This window comes from Podarcis liolepis (genome assembly GCF_965112155.1).
Source record: "Podarcis liolepis genome assembly, chromosome: 3".
NCBI classification, from domain to species: Eukaryota; Metazoa; Chordata; class Lepidosauria; order Squamata; family Lacertidae; genus Podarcis; species Podarcis liolepis.
The window spans coordinates 39,185,071-39,201,734 of record NC_139557.1 but is presented as its reverse complement, the minus strand read 5'-3'; the positions used below and the strand labels follow the sequence as shown (position 1 = coordinate 39,201,734).

General features: G+C 42.5%; 1 protein-coding gene and 1 long non-coding RNA gene across 3 annotated transcripts in view; one reads left to right on the top strand and one right to left on the bottom strand.

Moving 5' to 3' along the window:
- Positions 1 to 16,664, top strand: part of B3GAT2 (beta-1,3-glucuronyltransferase 2) — a 148,125-nt gene that overhangs the window by 66,006 nt on the left and 65,455 nt on the right. The window lies entirely within an intron of this gene.
- On the bottom strand, positions 276 to 3,483 carry LOC310702464. The gene is made up of 2 exons (XR_014523509.1): positions 2,740 to 3,483; positions 276 to 716 (listed from the first exon to the last, which is right to left on the bottom strand). It is a non-coding gene; the product is annotated as an uncharacterized lncRNA (long non-coding RNA).

Below are 16,664 nucleotides of genomic sequence, written 5' to 3'. Positions count from 1 at the left end.
CACAATGCCAATAGGTACCTAACTTTAACCATACATAGGATTCTGTGCAGACTTTTAATTTATGTTTCTAATTCCAGTGCTTCTATACATTCTGACACGCATGTTCTATTAAAATTTTTATTCTGAATGAAAGTGATGTTAGAAACATCTAGTTCTATCACTGATCTGGCAATCTTGCTTCACATAATACACGAAATTACTTTCATCTTAAAGGAAATGCAATTTGCTAAAGTGTGGTACACAATGAAATTATGCAATAGACGTTAAAACATCCATCAATTTCAAATTTTTATTTGTTCAAAAAATTAAATTACAGGGGTGAACTCAGAGGAAAATACATTTCGGGAGGAAAGTACTTGTGATACAGGGAGTCCCCTCTTACATTAATTTTCATTTATGGTGAGATGAAGTTTGAAATTAGATTCAGATTGCAAATTACAGCTTCATACAGGCTCCCTGTTGCTTGCATTGAAATGCTTGGATTCCTGAAGATGAAACAATTTTGTTTCCTGTAATAAGGCTGCAAGAGCCATATGTCCCACTGGTAGAATAATAATAAGTGAAGTAAAGGAGACAGGCCTTTTTTATTCAACTTGGTAAACAGCCAGGATTATATTAAGCTAAAAAATCATGCATGGAAAGAGAATCTGTCATATAGCAGGCTTAAACTTAATCCTGAGTTTACAGATATCTGGTCTCTTCAGATTCCTCAGCACCTGATTAAAAAAAAAACAGGATTGAAATGCACAGAAGTGACTTGTCAATAGTGTGTTTTTGTGTGTGTGTTTTAAGACATTGATTACTTAGATTTCCACATGCTGTCAATATTTCCCCTTTCCTTATTCTAATTCTGGTTAATTTTTTATATTGGTGAAATGACTTGGTATCCATTTTAGAGAAATGTCTTTTCCTCAAACGTTAGTTTGCCAAAAAATTAGACTGTTTCAGCATTCAATTAACTTGCTTGCAATAAATGCATTGTAGACACACAGTTGCTTACAGTGTTTCATCTCTGGGAATATACTATTATATATAACTATTGGAACAGTTTGTGCCATTAGATAAATAAATAAATTGATATTTATATTCCATCTGTAACCAAGGTTTGCCGTTCATGGTTTGTCGGGAGCATGACAAAGTAGGATTTGGGATGCCACACTAAGCCAAATAAATCTATGGCTTAGCTCACAGCAGAAGGACCAGGAGAGGAGCACAGCAGCTGCAATCTCCTGAAACTATCAGATTTGTCTGTTCGTGGTAAGGCATGATTTGGCTTACCATTATGTGCAAACCAGCTTGCTGTTGTGCTAAAAGCATGTAGTGGAATCCAGGCCCTTTTAACTCTTGGCTGAGTATAGAAACTTGGCTGTGTCAATTATTTAAACGTTCCAAAGGCTGAAGGACTGCCCCTTCCCTCCTACATTGCAGGTTATAACTGATGGTTGCCCATCCTATCACAGGTACTGCACACATTGTTTTGGGAGGGGGAGGCATTTACTGTTTGGACTAGAGGATCCTTAAGGTCTCTTCCAACTCCACAGTGTTATGATTCTGTTCAGCAAAATCCCTTGGGCTGGCCCAAAACAGGTGACACAACAACATGCTTTGTCTCTGTCTTTAAAGCAGCCACAGTGCCTGCTTTAAAGTGAATGGAGAAAAGTTTTTCTCCTTCTCTCATAATACTAGAACTCACGGACATCCAAGCTGAGTGTTGGAAGATTCAGGACAAAGAAAGAAAGAGTTTTAATCCCCATGAAGTGCATAGTTAATGTGCCCTCATAGCCACCAACCTAGGTGCCTTTAGATGATGATTGAACAATTTCATAGAGGATAAGACTATCAATGCCTACTAGCCTGGATGGCTGCCTCCACAGTTGGAGACAACAATGCTTATGAATACCAGTTGCTGGAAACTATAGGAAGAGAGACTACTCTTGGGCTTGTGTCCTTCTTGCATGCTCCCTATACTAGGCATCTGGTTGGTCACTGTGAGAGCAGGAGGCTAGACTATTGAGAACTAGTAGTTCCAGCTTGTGCACAGGTTACCTCCTTTTGGAAACTGCCTAACCACTTTTGGCATAAGCCATTGGTTTATGGATTCTTCTGGATTATCCAGTTCCAAGGTCACCCATTCTTGCACCCACATGAAGATCACAGGTGCCACTTGGAAAGCAAAACAAGGGCCTCCATATATTGCTGCGGTTCAAAATGTGGAAGGCATACTAATATCTATTTGACCTCTTCTCCCCAAAGAGTTCTGGTATGTTGTGATACTTTGATCTGAAAAAGAGGATGGCTGAGGGCAAAATATAACATACAGACAGACCTCAGGGACGCGGGTGGCACTGTGGTATAAACCACTGAGCCTCTTGGGCTTGCCGATCAGAAGGTTGGCGGTTCAAATCCACACGATGGGGTGAGCTCCCGTTGCTCTGTACCAGCTCCTGCCAACCTAGCAGTTCAAAAGCATGCCAGTGCTGCGGCGGGAAGGTAAATGGTGTTTCCATGTGCTCTGGCATTTGTCACGGTCCTCCATGCACCAGAAGCAGTTTAGTCATGCTGGCCACATGACCGGGAAGCTGTCTGTGGACAAACACCAGCTCCCTTGGCCTGAAAACGAGATGAGCGCCACAACCCCATAGTCGTCTTTGACTGGACTTAACCATCCAGGGGTCCTTTACATTTACCTTTACATTTACAGACAGACCCATATAAGCAATGAAACAAAAGTCTGCTTACCACTTGTCCTTGTTATCACTGCAATTTCAAGCAGAGAGAATCTGCCGCATCAATCAAAAGCTCTTATTTCCACCTCTGGAAGAAAGAGTTTCATGAAGCTAAATGCCACCTCCCAACACCCGGCTTCTACTTTAACTCAACTATTGTAGCTGTAAACGTGGCTGCTTGATATTTTCAGTTCTCCCATCATTTCCTGGGTTTAGCCATTACTCAGAAACAGGGCTAATGCACTAGATGTCTTAGCAAATTCATCACTCTTATTGTGTCTGCTTCTAGTCATATGGTCTGTAATAGATATTTCATATTTCACTTTCCTTTCTCTCTCTCCTATCTCTTTGTCCTTTCCTAATCACTATCCCCAACAATATTTGCCAGGAGGTACATTTCTCCAGCATACAGTTTCCTGTGGATTCTAGATTAGATACCATTTCTACCCCCTGATGTACTGTATTGTATACTGCTGACTTATGTAAACGACATTGTTGTAAATTGATAAGGCTTTGTATTCTGCTCTTGTATTCATCTCTACCTTCTCACTAATTTCTTGCTAGGGTACTGCCAAAGATTTCAGCTCTGTTTTATTTAACTCCTCAGGGCCCAAACAGATGTTACAAGAGACACAGAATTGCCACTGCTCTGTATGTCTTCGTTCTCTTTCTTATAGCATCTAATATAAACAATGCGTAACATTATTGCACTGTGCTTCTCCCTCCACTGCTATCCAATGATGTAAGGAGGAGTAGGGAGATGCAAAGTGCAATTATATCAAGTTAGCATCAGACATTCCAAGAAACAGTCAAGTGACATCATGTAGCAGCATCTCTGTTTCTCTTTTAATTGCTTATTCAGAACTCTGGAAAATAATTTAAAGTGTGTGATGTGCGCACAAGTCTGTTAAAAACAGATAGTGAGATACCATGTTACCAACAACCTGCAAAGGCATTGTTGATGGGGATATGACATATTTCTTGTTATCATTATTGTGTTGGAAATGGCTGAGGCTAGATAAGACCTGCACAGTTTGTGAAGTCCATGCTATTTTTGCATTTAGTATTATCAGTTTTAGCAAAACTAAAGTCCTCCCCACCCAGCACAGATAAGGCACATTCCTTTTCCCGAAGAGCCTGTCATCCAAAGATGAGGCACACAAAGCAAGACAAAAGATAGCTTTTTCAAAATGAGCATAGATATTGTTGATTAGAAAGACGTGCTTGCAATTAAACATCACTATGGCATTTCAGTGGCAGGCTTGGAATAAGATCTGATATGAATGCCATCGTCAGTTTAGCAGTAGCTATAGGTGCTGTTGTAGCACTGATTTCCTCCATCCTTACTGTGCCATTGCTGGAAACATTGATGTTGCATTGTGGAGGGCACAAAAGAGGCAGAGTTGGTTAATGTGGGTAAACAATATCTCCTTCTGGAGCCAGCTATCCAAACAGGACTCTTGGAGTGCCCATCCCACCTCTGACAGCCACTCCAGAAGACTACCACAAATGATGGTATTTAAGGTCACCAGAAGATCAAAGGGAATCACCATGGCAGAGAGAGAATCAGGGAATTGTAGAACTGGAATGGGACCATGAGGATCATCTAATCCAGCCCCCTGTAATGTAGGAATCTGTTGCCCAGCATGGAGCTCAAACCCACAACCCTGAGATTAAAGAGCGTATCTCTCCTGACAAAGGTGACCAATGTGGTTTGTGTGCCAAAACCAAATCTGAAACTGATTCAGAAAATCAGTCTCATCCAATAGTGCCTGGATTTGGTCAGCAACCACACTTTCAATAACTTTGACCGGGAAGGTCTAGGTCTATAATTATTCAAATCTTCCAGGTCCATGGAAGGTTTCTTAAGGAGTGGTCTTCCTACCACCTCTTTCAGGTGACCTGGAACTACCCTCTCTCACAAGGAGACATTGTTCACCTCCCTGGCAAAATTGGTTATCCCCTCCTTGCTAGATTTTACCAACCACAAAGAGCAAGACACCTGCACTAGTACAAATACCCGATCCATGTCCTTGAGCCATACCAACTGAAGCTGATCCTGAGGGTTCCACAGGCTCATTTGAGACAGCATGCAAAAGGCCACAAACCATACAGAAATCTCTGTAGGACAGCATATAGGTAATGCAATGGATGCAGCAAAAAGAGAGAGAAAATATCCTCAGCCTTCACTGCCACTGGAAAGGCTTGATCATGAGCGCACACTAGGCTTGTCATGGTGGCAATGAAGTCCAGAGCTGCTCTGGACCTGGTAGTCTCAACATGGATATTGAAATCCCCCAGTACTAGCAGCTCAGAGGTTTTCAGTACCACACTTAAGACCCCATGTGTTACATCTAGGCAGCATGGTAGGTGGTACACCCGCATGTTTATTGTTAATGTTATTACTATTATTATTTATGACCACTACAAGGAGCAGTAACACAGAAAAGTGCTTTTCAGAAGCTTTAGTGAAATGAATGTATTTTTTAAAGTAACCCAGTCCTTGGTTTATAGGGTTGCCATATTCCCAAAAGTGAAAATCCGGACAAAGTTATTTTCTTAAAGAATTGCCCTAGTTATTGGACATTTTGCCGATTCGGCAAAAAACCGCCCAGACACCATTTTGACAGTCCAATTCCAGGACGTATCCAGGAAAACTCGGATGTATGGCAACCCTGTTGGTATAGCAAAATTCTCTACCCGCTCCATGCCATGCATAGGCATAACAATTCTGACAGATAAGGTTATTCATATTGATTTTTTTTAAGGAAACAGATAGTGAGGCTAAGGGCAATTTGCTCACTTCCACTTAATGAGCACATGGCTGAACAAGTATTTGAACCAAGTCACCCAGAACCAATCCCAACCAACCAAAGATTAAACTGAAAATTTGCCTCAGAATTCATCATTTTTAGTGAATGTGATTATCACATTGGTATAATAGATGCTTTGGTTACCCCAATGACTTGTTAGTATAATAATAATAATAATAATAATAATAATAATAATAATACCTTTATTGTTAATGTACAACCTGTGTACAATGAAATTAACTGTTTCTTAGATCATTTATACCTCACACTGGATGCTTACACTATGCTAAATGAGATTCCTCACCAAATTCAATTAAAACAGAAAACCCACCCTTTAAAATGACAAAAAAGGGTACACCTCACCTGAAAGCAGCCACAATTATAGCCATAAAACCCGCATCTAAAACCTACACGATTGCTGAAATAAGTTGAATTTACACTTTCCCCAAAACTAGCAAAACTTGGAATGTGATTGATCTTACGTGACTCCCGCTAATTGATTTGCGATCCTCAATTAGCTCTTTATGGCAGCTTCGGCAGGTCCGGCACACTTCCTCTGCGCGATCTGCTCCTTCTTCTCCGTCACGCCCAGCAGAGTAAAACACAGCGGTGTAAAACTGTCACACAGCTCGTCTCAGCTCGTCTCAGCTTCCAGACAAACACACACAGGACAGGTTTGTCTATTTACAGCTCTTTATTCCGACATATCTCAGGATTATCCTGGACTGCTTGCAGCCATTTGTAGGACTACTCCTTTTCCCTCACAGTACAGAGTGAGACTATCAAACTTTGCCCAAGCTCCTCCCAAGCTTCCAAAAATGACGTCAGAATGGTGTGGCATCATGGGAAGAACTTAACCTGTTAAGTTCCAACCTCAACACCCCCTCTTGCCGCACCTTCTGACAAGACCCTTTTGAGTTCAACACCTTTCCCTTTGCCTTGAGCCCCTTCCCAGCATCTTTCCCAGGCACCTGTTGAACCTCTTCAACACTCCCAGAATCACACTGTGCGAATCTGGCCCACGCACTTGTCGCTTGGTATCTTTCAGGTGGAATGCCCTTTGTTGAGCGACTAGACCTTCTGGGCACAAACTCAGATGTTATCTCTGACTCACTGCCAACAGAAGATGTGTCCTCAGCATCACGGGATTCCCCCTCTGACTTAAAGCGTTTTCGAATCCTCTCCATTACACTCACAGGAGAACTAGGCTCACTCTTGGCCTCTCTTTTCACAACCTGTGGAGAAACTACAGATACCTCCTCCTGTTCCTGACTTTGGTCAGTTACCTGATCGTCATCAGCAGACTCAGCCTCTCCTTCCTCCCCCTCTGAATCTTCCTGTTCTGAGTCAGAGAGACACTCTGAGAGAACATCACGCTTGACAGCAGGTTTTGACTTTTCATCCTGCTCATAGAACTCAGCGTGCTTGCTGATCAGCAACTTACTCTGATCACCTGATGGAAATGCAAACCTCCATGCACTCGCTGTTGGCTCATACCCACAGAAGATCATTTTCCGGAACTTGGATCCATCTGGCCCCTGCAAAGCAGCAGGTACTGACACAGATGCACGTGACCCAAACATACGCAAAAAATGAATCTGGGGTTTCCTGCCATGCAACAGCCTAAATGGTGTGTCCCCTACCATGGAATTGTAGGTCCGATTCCAGGTGAAGCTCACATACTTGATTGCCTCCAGCCAAAACCTTGGAGGTAACCCAGAATCTTTCAGCAACACCTGTGCAGTTTTAACTAGAGCCTGACACTTCAGCCCTGCCACCCCCCACTGATTGGGTGAAGTCACTGTGTGACGTATTCCTTTCTTGCGAAAGAACTTCTGCAAAGCAGAACCTGTAAATTGAGCACCTCTGTCACTTGTGACAGCTTGCACTTTGGTGGCAAACCTTTGTTCCACCTCCTCAATCCAACGTTTGATCAGCTGTGCTGCATCATCCTTGGATTTGAGACCGTGAGTCCAGGTATTCTGCGTAAAATCTTCCTGCATCGTAAGCAGAAACCTTGACCCTCCCAGACTTGGTTCCTTTACAGGACCCCACAAATCTATGTGAATTTGTTCAAAAGGTTTTGTTGTTATCCTCTCTACTTTTGGATAACTGCATCCTTTTACCTTTGCCAGTTTGCAAGTTTCACAACTTACAGCATGTCCACATTCTGAAATCCTACACCCTTTAGAAACTTCCGGCAGCACCTGTAGTTCTTCTAGAGAACTATGAGCTGTTCGTGTATGCCAAGCATGAACACATTCATCATGATTGGGAATTGTAGCACGCAGTGCTTGTGCTTCCTCAACCTTCCCATCACCCTCCAGAGACGTTTTAAGAATGAAGAGATCATTCTGCCCCTTTTTAACCTTGGCAAGCATCCTCCCTCCTTTGGAGATCGTGCACACATCATCCTGAAAACAAACCGTAAATCCCATTTTCAGTAAATAAGGCACAGATAAAAGACAGTGGTGCATCCCAGGAACAGTACAACACTTCAACGTTTCCTGTAAAATAGAAAAATGCAAATTTACAGAATTAGTCATATTTCTTTTCAGTCCATTTGCAAAGAAAACAGTCTTTCCAGCCGAAATTGCTGTGCAGTTCCACCTCTCGACAGCAGGTGTCTCTGGAATCAAATTGCAATTAGCTGCAGAGTCAATAACAAAACTTAGCTCCTCTGTCCCACAGCTGTCTTTAGACACAGCTAGACTAGCTGTTATCTGATACGACTCCTCACGTTGTTTTCCACGTCCTTCTCTTGCGTTCTCACGCTGGCCTCCTCTCCCAGACCGGTTCCCATGGAAACCCGACTGATTTCCATGATAGGTGTCCTTGAAGCCTTCCTGTGCAGCTGCCCTCGCTTTCTGTGGGCAGTCTCTTTTGAGATGACTGTGGGATCCACACACGTAGCACCGACGAGTGGAAAAAGCCTGAACAAAGCTCTCATCTGGCTTGCCCCCCCCTTTTTCCCGGTGAAGCTCCCTGCGCCAGACTTGCTCTCCCTGAGGCGCCTCTCCTGTTCGTCAGCCAAGCGTCCTGTGACGTACGCCAGAGTCAGATCCTGCGGACTCATAGACTCCAAAGTTAGACATAAATTGTCATAACTTTTGTCCAGAGAGCTCAGCAAAATATAAACCTTCAATTCATCTGTAAAGTTCACCTGCAACAGCCGCAGTTCATTAAACACAGAGAGCATCTCTGTAACATGCTGTCTTATGTCCCCACCTGGACGCAGCTTCATCTCAAACAAACGCCTGGTGGTGTGGATTTTAGCACCAGCTGTGGTCCTGTGATGCACTCTTTCAAGAGCAGCATAAGCTTCATGCGCAGTTTCCAACCCCTCCACATGGGGCAACTCTGAACCCTCCAAACTGAGCACTATAGCTCCCAGGGCTTTCTGATTTTTCCTTTGCGAAGCATGTGCATCTGCAATTACTGCAGCTGCAGCTCCGGCGGCTGGTTGAGGCAGTGGAGGCCTTAAGACCGCGTCCCACAGACCCTTAGCTACCAGCCAGGCCTTCAGCTTTCTGCTCCATTCCGCCCAATTTTGGCCGTTTAACTTTTCGAAAGGCACGGAGAATGAATCATGGCCGTCCGCCATCTCCTTCCGTTCTCCCAAGGGGCCCCAAGCTGTACTTACAGACGCACCAGCTCCTCCGGCTCCTCAGCTCCGTGGAGAAACGGTACCTTGCTGCCCTCAGCTCCTGGCTCCACAGCAACACAGGCAAATCTCTGCGTTTTTCAGCTTGCTTGCTTGCTTGCTTCCGCCTCCTACCGTGCCTCCTGCTCGAAACCGCAGATCAAAGCTCCGGCAGTATCTCCCGTGACAGTTTTACAAGCGATGATTTAGGACATCCATAACCTCTTGGAATGTGATTGATCTTACGTGACTCCCGCTAATTGATTTGCGATCCTCAATTAGCTCTTTATGGCAGCTTCGGCAGGTCCGGCACACTTCCTCTGCGCGATCTGCTCCTTCTTCTCCGTCACGCCCAGCAGAGTAAAACACAGCGGTGTAAAACTGTCACACAGCTCGTCTCAGCTCGTCTCAGCTTCCAGACAAACACACACAGGACAGGTTTGTCTATTTACAGCTCTTTATTCCGACATATCTCAGGATTATCCTGGACTGCTTGCAGCCATTTGTAGGACTACTCCTTTCCCCTCACAGTACAGAGTGAGACTATCAAACTTTGCCCAAGCTCCTCCCAAGCTTCCAAAAATGACGTCAGAATGGTGTGGCATCATGGGAAGAACTTAACCTGTTAAGTTCCAACCTCAACAGCTGGCACTGCAAATTTCTGCAGGACAGTATAGCCAAAGTGTAGGGGCAATGGCTGAGAATGCCCTGTTCCTTGTCCCCATCAGTAAAGATGGGATTGAGCATACGGCTTCCTCGGATGATCTTATTGTACAAGGAGGTCTATGTCAGAGAAGAGTATCTCATAAGTAACCAGAGCCCAGGTGATTTAATAACCCGGGATGATCAGTCGGATGTTACAAGATGTAAGAATTGTGCAAAGTATCAGTGAGACCAGCGCACTTATGTGAGGGTGTGGCCTGACCACAGAACTATTAAGAACCATTTTAAGAACTGAAAATGGTAGGAACCAGCTTAGGAGTAATCTAACCTGAATGTTAGAGTGAAAAACAACAGAGAAGATGCAAGGAATACTTGGCATGTGCAGCAAAAAAGAAACATAAAAGCCTTGGTGCTTCCAAAGACTGTGGTTGGATGAGAGATGGTGGGGTGATGAAGTGGCAGAAGACGGTTGGGGAGACTATGAAACAGCCAGGATGATGTATTTGTCCTATATTGGGTGTGTGCTAATGGATGTGCTCTCACAGACTCTTTTGGACTCTGTCCGGTAATGCATTACTGAATAAAGTCTGACTAATTAGGAATCTGGTGTGAGCCTCCCTGTTGAACCCCCAAAGGGAGTTTCTCCCACATTCATCGATGAACATTAATGATAGGAGATGGTTTCTGAACGGTTTCAAATCTCTCTTCAGCTTTTGGAATATAATACCCAGCATAATGTGGAAGAGTAAGGGCCGGGGAAACAATTCTGCCGTTTTGACCAAAGAGAAACTAGAGACTAAGGCTGTAAATCTAAACACACATAGAAATAGGTCTCACTGAATCCGTGGGATTTTATGAAACACTACAGAGAATGATGTAAATGCTACAAAGCATACTTGCCTGGGAGTAAATAGGCACATCTGAGTAAACATGCATAAGATTGTGCTGAAAGGTTCAAACTTCATGTGTGCTGTTATTTTCTTCCCTTCTGTAGAACAACCAAAATCAGCTTGAATAGGCTGTAAGTTGAGTGCGGAAACAAGTTGCTTGATCATATTCCTCCAGTTGCTTTTCAGCTCAGAAACACCCTTCCCAAGCTGCTTCTTCACTTGTATAAAGAAAGATATGGGGAAATGAGTGGTGAGGAGCTCGAGAGGAAGCATTAATGCCTCTCTTTACCTACCCTTCCTCCAATCCTGAATGCAACCTACCTGGGCTGGTTTTTGATTTAGAAGAAGAAGAAAAACACAGAGAAAAGAAGTGCATAACTCTGTGGAATATATAGTTTGAGCATGACAGAGAGTTAGGAGGTAGTTAAAGGAGAAGTACTGTACCTTGTGGCTTGCTTTGATGCTGGCATAGCAGTTTTTGCTGCCTGCAATATGAGTGCCTCTTTGCTTCCAGTATGCTCTGCTTGTGTTACTAACGTGCAAACACATACACACAAAGGAAACTAAACCTTGGAGTACTAAATCTGGGGACTTCTCACTGCTTGGGAAAGAGAGGTGCACAAACAATACAGTGGTACCTCGGGTTACATACACTTCAGGTTACAGACTCCGCTAACCCAGAAATAGTACCTCGGGTTAAGAACTTTGCTTGAGGATGAGAACAGAAATTCCGCAGCGGCGGTGCAGCAGCAGTGGGAGGCCCCATTAGCTAAAGTGGTCTTCAAGTTAAGAACGGACCTTCAGAATGAATTAAGTTCTTAACCCGAGGTACCACTGTATATCTGGTGGCCCAAACTCTTTTGGCTAAAGCCTTATTAGCTTCAGTGGGACCATGTCCATTTGAACCCTGACTGAATCACTCTCAAGTGTGTATTCCACAAGAATTGAAGCCACCCTCAAACCATTTTAAACTCTCTGAAAGCTATCCTCTGCCTCCATCTTTAATAGTCAATCTGATAATGCATTATCTGCAGAGGTCCCTTGATGGTTGATGAGGGGCCCTAAGAATTTTGCTGAAGAGAACAAACACAAACAGTAACTACCACATAACCACATAACACCGGTCTTGAAAGACCTACACTGGCTCCCAATACATTTCCGAGCACAATTCAGAATATTAGTGCTGACCTTTAAAGCCCTAAACGGCCTCGGTCCAGTATACCTGAAGGAGAGTCTCCACCCCCATTGTTCTGCCCGGACACTGAGGTCCAGTGCTGAGGGCCTTCTGGCTGTTCCCTCCCTGCGAGAAGCCAAGTTACAGGAAACCAGGCAGAGGGCCTTCTCGGTAGTGGCACCCACCCTGTGGAACGCCCTCCTACCAGATGTCAAAGAGGAAAACAACTACCAGACTTTTAGAAGACATCTGAAGCTTTTAATGTTTAATAGACTATTGTATTTTAATATTCTGTTGGAAGCTGCCCAGAGTGGCTGGGGAAACCCAGCCAGATGGGCGGGGTATAAATAATAAATTATTATTATGATAGAAGCACAATAGCAGGCCCATATAAATCATAAAATCGTAGAGTTGGAAAGGACCCCAAGGGTCATCTAGTCCAACCACCTGCAATGAGGAATCTCAGCTAAAGCATCCATGGTAGATTGCCATCCAACCTCTACTTAAAAAGCTCCAAGGAAGGAGAGTCCACTACCTCCTGAAGGAGTCTGTTCCACTGCTGAACAGATCTTACTGTCAGACAGTTCTTCCTGATGTTTAGTTGGAATCTCCTTTCTTGTAACTTGAAGCCATTGGTTGAAGTCCTACCCCCCTCAGAGCAGAAGAAAACAAATTGAGGGTAAACCTCTCTGAAATTGATGGTGGGACTGGGAGAGGAAAAGTTTCGCCAAGTTAGTTGCCAAACAATATGGAAATATCTCATTGATATCATTCCTTGCTTCCCCTTAAGCCAGGCACATATGAATGGGCGTTAAAAAATATATGAGCCTGGAATCATTGTGTGTAAAATATGCAAGTAAAAACCAAATCCAGCATGGTGGGAAATATGCTGATCTTGTTGAGATGCTCGACAGCAAGTTCATAGGCAAATAAATATTAAATAGGGCAGAAAACATAGCTCATCATCAGTTTCTATATATAAAGAATGGCATCTGACCTCATTCACCAGCAAAGACGTTCAGTCCGTAGTCCATCTCCTGGTGAAGTGTATTTGTTTGTGTGTATATATATATCTATATGAAAAATTGGAAGGGGACACAAATAACCCTTTGGCATCATTTCAGGGGACCCACTGGAGTGGTAAGTTTAAACAAATAGAATTATTGGAAATTCCCTTTTTGGTGCTATTTCAAAACGGATTGTGGGTCCCTCCTTTCCCCCTATCTAATCACCCATTCAGGACAGCACCAAATACTGTAAGTCGCCAACCCTTTGCCAGTAGGATTTTGTAGGTGAAGACCAGAAGCTTCCAATATATTCATACATCTATAAATATAAATGACTAAACAATAGCTCCTTTGCTGGCTCTTTATTTAAAGTTTGTATTTGTAGGACTCTGACAAAGTGTTTGACAATGCTGACTGCAAAGCCCCTGCTGCTAGAGATATATGTTACATGCCCAATTCCCCATGAAGAATAAGAAAAGCCTCTTGTGGATAATTTACAGTGAATCATTTTCTTCCTTGCATGTGTGTGTGTGTCTTCGTGTTCAGTTGAAATCCCAGCTGTATTATTGAGGGAAGCAGTTTAGCTAAATAGCCTTCAGTACATCTCTGTTTTGTCGTACACCTGTTGTTTTTTATTCTGTTGAATGAGTGAGTGAAAGGCCTTCTTAAAGCCTTCAGCTTTATTTGCTAATAATGAGAATGCAAAGACAGAGCAGAATTGTAAAGGTTTGTTTGCGTCTGCAGCGGATGTCACACTGAGGTGCTTCTTGCTCTGCTTATGCCACCCACTGATGCTGAGCTAAATTCCATCTCCCCTTACCAATCCGAAGTTGTGCTTGTCATCAGCTGGAATGGGACCAGGTCTCCACTCAAAACCTTCAGAGCAAGGAAATGATCATTTCAGATGAAACAGCCCTGTACTCATTAATGTTTTCGTATTGCCCACAGACAATAGCACACCCCATTAGACTTTCATTTCCCCGACTGGCAAATAGTGAATAGCCCTATTTTCCACAACTTGACTTTAGGCTCCAGCTTCGTCATTTTGTCAAGTATTTACCACACTTTTGACTGTAGCTGAATTTTAAAAACCATGTGCTTTGTTCTCCAGATTCAGAGATTATACAAATCTGGTTTTAAAAATATGTTCTTGCAGTAAAACCGTATGAATGTTTTCTTGGAAGTCAGTCAAACTGTGCTTGATGGGGCTTACACCCAGGTCTACAGAAATACAGCCTAGGCGATCATGTGATTAAAGAGTTTTAACATGGCACTTAGGGGTGGGGACTAAATCTACACAATCCTAACTCTGGTGCAGAGCTTCCATTCAAGAGAATGGGAACTTGAAAGTTTGATTGCTCCAGTATAATTGCAATCAAAGGGTGGTTTTCTTCTTTCTTCTTTGGCGATCACTCGTAGCTGAGTAAGATTGTCTTCCATAAACACGTTTTTAACAATGAGTCCTTAAGTGACGTTGGAAAATGTCTATCACTTCTCTTACCTGGGCAGTTATCTTTCCACAAGGGCCAACACTGATGCCAAAATCCAGCATCACCTGAGCTCTGTGAGTGCAGCTTTCTCCCAATTGAAGTGCAGAGTGTTTGAGGACTGGGACATTCGCAGGGAAACCAAAATGCTTGTTTACAAAGCTATTGTACTGCCAACCTTACTGTATGCTTCTGAAACATGGACCACTTATAAACGCCATCTCCAACTCCTCGAAAGATTCCATCATAGGTGTCTCCGAAAATTTTTACACATCACTTGGGAAGACAGGCGAACTAATACCAGTGTACTGGAAGAAGCAAAGATCACCAGTGTTGAAGCAATGATTCTTTAACATCAACTTTGTTGGACTGGTCATGTTGTGCGGATGCCTGATTACTGTCTTCTAAAACAACTACTCTAGTCCGAATTTGAAAATGGAAAGCGTAATGCTGGTGGTCAACAAAAGAGGTTTAAAGACTGTCTCAAGGCAAATTTTTAAAAAATGTAGTATAAACACCAACAATTGGGAAACACTTGCCTGTGAGTGCTCCAGTTGGAGAACAGCCTTTACCAAAGGAGCCATTGGCTTTGAAGACACTCGAACTCAAGGAAGGCACGCTTGGCAAATCCACACCGTGATCAACTCCTGCCTGGAAACCAATGTCCCCACTGTGAAAGGATGTGTGGATCCAGAATCAATGCTAGTTCTACTCAGAGTAGACACATTGAAGTTAATAGACTAACTTAGGTTTATTAATTTCAATATGATTGCTCTGCAAAGGACTTAACTGAATGCAACCCAGGTTTGGGGGTTTTTTTGGGGGGGTTGCTTCTGTTCTCTTGCAATACACTTTATTACTATTTGAAGACACCATAGGACTTCTGTCACATAGATAGCCTCCAGTCTGAAGCAGGAATGGTCACTTGTGTTGCAGCCCTGTTTGAGTCATTCTTATTCACATTTCTTGAGAGAGAGAAATTCTTTAACTTAGACTTTTACATGGTGCTCATGAAGAAGTCCTAATCACGTGGTTTCAGATTTGTGATATAGATGTGCCTATGACAGAACCATTGGTCATATTAGTCAACTTGCTGTATGTTTATATGTTTTCTAAACCCGGGTATTTCCAGACTCAGTACATTAATACTGCAGTTGGCTTAGCCAAACGTCCAGTTCAAAGATTTAATTGCCAGCAAGGCTACAAGTCTTACACTTTGTGCAAACTTATTAGTCTACTTACACCATAAACCAAAGGGCAATCATTTTATTTAACTGCTTTCTTCTCACTAATCCTGACAGTCTATATGGTGTATGACCTGTTCATCTATGCATTTTAAATATATCTCTCTAGATATAATTACATCCCAGCCTTTAATTGAGCTTACTTTCTTTCCTACACACAATATTATATAGATAAAGAGTGGCAATCCTTTATACAAATTTATTGATGCACACATTTTATGTGAAAGAAAAATATTTGTAGAGGTTTCAAGGCTACTATATCACTATTCTTCCCCTGATGGTCTATCTGCTCCAGATTTATATAATAATAATAATAATAATAATAATAATAATAATAATTATTATTATTATTAGCCAGAGTGTGATCTGGGATATATTTATTTTCAGATACATTGCTTAAAGCAGCATAGTTTTAAATAACAAAAGATATATTATGTCTGTAGGTATATTCCCATTCTTCCCTATTGCTAGCAAATCCATCGTTTCCCTTTTCCTCTCATTTAATCATTATAGGACATTGTGGAAAGGGATGTATTAAATTAAGACCTCTGGCGATAGGAGCACTCCATTTTTCCTCCTTTGCTAAAGCAGAAAGCTCTTCACTAACTGGTTATCAGTCCAAACTGAGGAACTACAACAGCCTGTATATAGGAGCAATGTTGGAAGCATGACAAGGAAACCTCATGGGGTTTACTCCAGGAGGTTTACAAAATAATGTCAGTTCTCTAGCAGCTTGATTCTAAGTCCTAAGTCACTGGTAGCCTGCATGCTTTGCACAAAGAAGTTTCCAGGTTCAGTCTCTGACATCTCCAGTAGGGCTGGAAAGACTTCAGTCTGAAATCCTAGAGAGTTACTGTCAATCAGTGTATTATTATTATTATTATTATTATTATTATTATTATTATTATTAAATTTATATAAAACCCTATACCCACAGGTCTCAAGGTGGTTAACAGGATAAAATCGGAATATAAAACTGCAAAATACATAATCAAAATAAAAGCCAAAACAACCCAA